This window comes from Oryctolagus cuniculus, chromosome 9, assembly GCF_051225735.1.
Source record: "Oryctolagus cuniculus isolate XC-2025 breed Fujian yellow rabbit chromosome 9, ASM5122573v1, whole genome shotgun sequence".
Taxonomy (NCBI): domain Eukaryota; kingdom Metazoa; phylum Chordata; class Mammalia; order Lagomorpha; family Leporidae; genus Oryctolagus; species Oryctolagus cuniculus.
In genome coordinates, this window is record NC_142875.1 from 98,511,285 (window position 1) to 98,516,647 (window position 5,363).

Consider the following 5,363-nt stretch of genomic DNA (forward strand, 5'->3'; position numbering starts at 1 on the left):
TCAGAGGGGAAGACACATGTTGTGAACGATGGCCAGGAACGGACAGGGACGAGGGACAGAATTGCTAGGAGTGGGTCCTGATGAAGGACTCACTGAGTGACTGCCAGTGAAAGTCACCGTCTGCTTCATCTGCCCTCCTAACTTCCTGAGGAGGTAAGGGCGCAGAGCCAAAAGGGATCCAGGACAGGCCAAGGGCGGGGGGGGGGGGGGGACAGCGAGCCAGAGGAAGCTTTGGCTGCAAAGTGGAGGGAGGACCTGCAAAGAAAATGTGAAAGGGTTCTTTTGCTTTCAGCTTTCCACCTGCAAATGCGGCTTTAAGGGCTGACACTGTGAAGTATCCCACTCCTGCAGTAGCTGGCTGCTTAGTGTTTTTTTTTTTTTTTTTTTTTAAGATTTTATTTATTGATTTGAGAAGCAGAGTTACAGAGAAAGAGACAGAGAGAAAGGTCTTCCTTCCATTGGTTCACTCCCCAAATGGCCACAACGGCTGGAGCTGCACCAATCTGAAGCCAGGAACCAGGAGCTTCCTCTAGGTCTTCCCATGTGTGTGCAGGGGTCCAAGTACTTGGGCCATCTTCCACTGCTTTCTCAGGGCACAGCAGAGAGCTGGATTGAAAGAGGAGCTGCCAGGACTAGAACCGGTGCACATATGGGATGCCAGCCCCATGGCTGCTTCATTTTAAATTAGCCCTACAAAAAGTGGCTGTGAGGATGAGGTGTTTGGTGCAGTGAGTAAGACTCCACTTGGTGCGCCTGCACCCAGTATGCCTGGGTTGGAGCCCAGCTGTGTTCCTGATTCCAGCTTCCTTCTGAGGCAGACCGTGGGAAGCAGATGTGATGGGTCAAGGACCTGGGTCCCTGCCACAAATTTAGGAGACCTGCATGGAGTTCCAGTCTCCTGGCGTGGGTCTGGCCCAGCCCTGGATGGTGTGGGCATTTGGAGAGTGAACCAGCAGATGGAAGATTTCTCTGTTTTTTTTTTTTTTGTTTGTTTGTTTGTTTTTATGATATTCTTTTAAGAGTTTATTATAAACCAGTTTCCTAGGCCACAAGGAAATAAAAGGACTATGTACAGCCTTACAGGACACAGGCAGGGAGCTGAGGAGGGCCAAGATGAGTCTAGGGCCTTGGTGGGCGCATTCCTGGGGGAGGGGGCCCTGTAAGGGAAACCAGACAATCTGGTGAGACTCCACGAACAACAGCATAACAAACGAACAGGTCTGTGGTAGTGTGGCCCTGGGGGATCGGGCCCACGCCTCTGTGGATCTACTTCCATAACTCTGTGGCAAGGGTCAAAGGAGGCCTCACATCCCAGGGGGAGGGGGCCGCATCCCTGGAGGGGGCATGCCCATTGGAGTTCCTCGTCCAGGGGGAATTCCCATTGGGGGACCCATAGGAGGCCTCATACCAGGAGGTGGGCCCATCATGCCTGGAGGAGGTGCACCTCGGCCCATGGGTGGGGGAGGACCCGCATGGCCAGGTGGGTACTGGGTGGGGGCCCCTGCAATACTAGCTGTGGCAGCTGCTGCAGCGGCTGCAACAGTGCCTCTTCCTTGAGGGGTCATCACCTGTTGGGATGGCCCACCAACCCCACGGACCGGGCCAGCAAGACCTGCAGGAGCCTGAGGCATGGGAACACCCGCTGGGATTCCTCTGCCAGCGGCCCTGCCAATCCCTGGGCCCCCAACAGCTCCAGCAAGTGGTACGCGGGCAATGCCAGTATCTTTGGGAGGAGGACCCTCTACCGTCATGGAGACCAGGTTCTCCCCGCGCAGCAGCACCAGGCCGAGGACTCGCTTCTCTTCCCTTTCTGCCTGTTTGGAGTTCTTCGGCTTGATCTTCCTGAACTCGTCAGTCACAGAGGATCAAATTCATTTGCTTGTCAAAAGCCTTAAAGGTGCCGATGAAGAAGCGGCCGTCCTGCAGGCTGCACCTCATCCTGTAGTCGATGTGCTGCAGCATCTTGCTGCTCTTGCCCACCGTCATGTTGGCGGTTCTGATGGCTCAGATCCCCGCCGTATTCCCTTCCACCAAGGCCTAGACGCCAGCCAGCGGCCCGACTCCCGCCGTTCAGATTTCTCTGTTAATTTATCTCTTTCTCTCCCCCTTTCTCTCTGTAACTGCCTTTCAAATAAAATAAATATCTTTTTTTTGAGATTTAAAGATTTATTAGAGTCAAAAACCTCCAGCCAGAGCGGCATGGAGGGGGGCTCCCAAAAGAGGGAATAAATAAATAAATCTTAAAAAAAAAAAAAAAAAGCAAGAGAAAACCAAGATAACATTGGGATCTGAAAACATAGAGCAAATGTGCAGCCAACCCAGAAGGGAAAAATAATTCAGACTGATTTCAAGTCTTGGAGGTCACTTTGCTAAATCCTCTGAAGGAAAACAAAATGTCAGATGTTTCCTCAGAGGACCCGGGGTGACAGGTGCACGTCTGACCTGGGGTTAAGGCACCCACCTCCCGCATCTGACGACCTGTCGGATTCTCCAGTCAGGCTCCCGACTCCAGCTCATGCTACTGCAGCCCCTGGGAAGCAGTGGGGAAAGCTCAAGTACTTGGGCTCCTGCCACCCACATGGGAGACCTGGACTGAGTTCCTGGCTCCTGGCTTTGAGGCTGTTCTAGCCTCAGCTGTTGTGGGCATCTGGGGAGTCACCCAGCAGGTGAGAGCTGCCTGTGTCTGTCTCAGAAACAAAGAACCTGAGAGGAGAGGATGCAAGACCCTACCAGGCACATTTCCCCTTGGCCTGCCTTGCAAGCCCTGTTCTGAGGTTCAGACACCTGGCTGAAGAGCAGAATTTTGGAATAGGCATTGTAGCACAAGTGGATTAAGTGTTGGTTCAAGTTCTGGCTGCTCCACTTCTGATCCAGCTCACTGCTAATGTGCCTGGGAAGGTAGTGGGAGATGGCCTGAGTTCTTGGGCCCCTGCCATTCACATGGGAGTCATAGCCATTTGGAGAGGAATCAGCAGAGAAAAGATGTCACGCCCTCCCTCTCTCCCTGTCTCTCTCTGTCACTCTGCATTTCAAATAAATTTTTTTTTCAAAGATTTATTTATGTGAAAGTCAGAATTACAGAGAGAGGGAGAGAGAGAGAGAGAGATCTCCCATCTACTGGGTCACTCCCCAAATGGCTGCAACGTCCAAGGCTGAGCCAGGCCAAAGCCAGGAGTCCGGAGCTTCCTCCAGGTCTCCCACGTGGGTGCAGGGGCCCAACCACTTGGGCCATCACTGATTTACCAGACACATTAGCAGTGAGCTGGATTGGAAGCAGAGCAGTGGAGACTTGAACTGGAGCCTATATTAGATGTTGGCACTACAGATGGTGGCTTAACCCACTATGCCACAGTGCTATTCCATCAATCTGTTTTTTTTTTTTTTTTTTTTTTTTTTTTTTTTTTTTTGACAGGCAGAGTGGACAGTGAGAGAGAGAGAGACAGAGAGAAAGGTCTTCCTTTGCCGTTGGTTCACCCTCCAATGGCCACCACCGCCGGCATGCTGCGGCCCGCGCACCGTGCTGATCCAATGGCAGGAGCCAGGTACTTATCCTGGTCTCCCATGGGGTGCAGGGCCCAAGCACTTGGGCCATCCTCCACTGCACTCCCTGGCCACAGCAGAGAGCTGGCCTGGAAGAGGGGCAACCGGGACAGAATCCGGCGCCCCGACCAGGACTAGAACCCGGTGTGCCGGCGCCGCAAGGCAGAGGATTAGCCTAGTGAGCCGTGGCACCGGCGTCCATCAATCTGTTTTAAAGGCAATTATCATCAAGGCATAAGAATTCCTTTTTAAAAAATATTTATTTATTTGAGAGGTAGAGTTACAGACAGAGATAAGGAGACAGAGAGAAAGGTTTTCCATCCACTGGTTCACTTTACTCCTCAAATGGCCACAATGGCCAGAGCTGGGCTGATCCAAAGCCAGGAGCAGGAGCCAGGCTCCCACATGGTTACAGGGGCCCAAGCACTTGGGCCATCTTCTGCTGCTTTTCCAGGCCATAGCAGGATCAGAAGTGGAACAGCCAGGCCGGCGCTGCAGCTCACTAGGCTAATCCTCTGCCTTGCGGCACTGGCACACCAGGTTTTTGTTTTTGTTTTTTTTTTTTTTTTTGTCAAAAAAAAATAAATAAATAAATAAAAAGAAGTAGAACAGCCAGGACACAAACTGGCACCTATATGGGATGCTGGTGCCACATACAGAGGCTTAGCCTATCATGCCACAGCGCTGGCCCCAAGAATTCATTTTTAGATTTTTTTAAATTATTATTTGAAAGGCAGAATGACAGGCAGAAAGAGAGAGGGGGAGAGAGAGAGAGAGAGAGAGAGAGAGAGAGAGAGAAAGAGTGCTTCCATCTCAGATTCACTTCCCAAATGGTCACGACATCCAGGGCCAGGCCAGGCTGAAGTCAGGAGCCAGGAACCCCATTTGGGTCTCCCACGTGGGTGGTAGGGGCCAAGTATGTAGGCCACTTTCCACTGCTTTCCCAGGCACATTAGCAAGGAGTTGGATCAGAAGTGTAACAGCCAGGACTCAAACTGGGGCTCACATGGGAAGCTGGCATTGCAAGTGGCAGCTTAACCTCCTATGCCACAACACCAGCCCCAAGGCAGAAGAATTCTTTATAAGATTCAGGACAATAAAAAAGTTTAGGAAGAATTTAGCATTCTACTTTCTCCAAAAACATGTCCTGGCGCCAGACACCTGCTTCAGACCCCTCCTCCACCAGCACACACCCCTTGTATGTAGTGGTGGATAAGGGAACAGAGAGACAAAAAACCCTCATCCCATGACTCCGTAGTTTCATCCACTGTTCTTATCACAAATCACTAAACTGGGTTCATATCCTTTCTTTGTAGCTTAGCCAGATAAGAATGTTCTGACTCCATTGGTTCTTGCAAACCGACTTGAAATCAGACCCCCACACTCAGCACCTTTGCGCTAAGCCCTGAAAGAGCCGGAGCCTCCACGGGCTGCTAACAGGGTGGGACATCCTCTCCCCATCAACTTCTCCCCTTCCCCATCTTGACAAGGCTCAGAGTTAACGGCCTTTGTCGCCTGCAGAGGGCGTTGAGGGTAGAAGAGCAATGTTGCTCTTTTAATTTTCCCTCTCCAGGGCCAAGTTAAATTCCAGAGAACCACATACAGTGGGGATTTTTGTTTTCTTTCTTCCATCCCCAGTCCGGGTGGCGGCAGAGCTCAAAGAGTAGTCTGTTCTGGGGAAAAGACGGCGTCTGCCTCGCTCCCAAACCAGCCCTGATCAAATCCCAAGCAGCCGGTGCTTAGATAACATGGCTGAGAAACCTGAAACCAACAGCTCTGCCTCTCATCAGCGCCCAGCATCACCGTCTGGAAACCGAGACAAG

General features: G+C 51.7%; 1 pseudogene; it reads right to left on the reverse strand.

The window, feature by feature from the left end:
• Nucleotides 1-1,046: 1,046 nt before the first annotated feature.
• On the reverse strand, nucleotides 1,047-1,899 carry LOC100355799 (small nuclear ribonucleoprotein-associated protein B pseudogene; annotated as a pseudogene).
• Nucleotides 1,900-5,363: the final 3,464 nt, after the last annotated feature.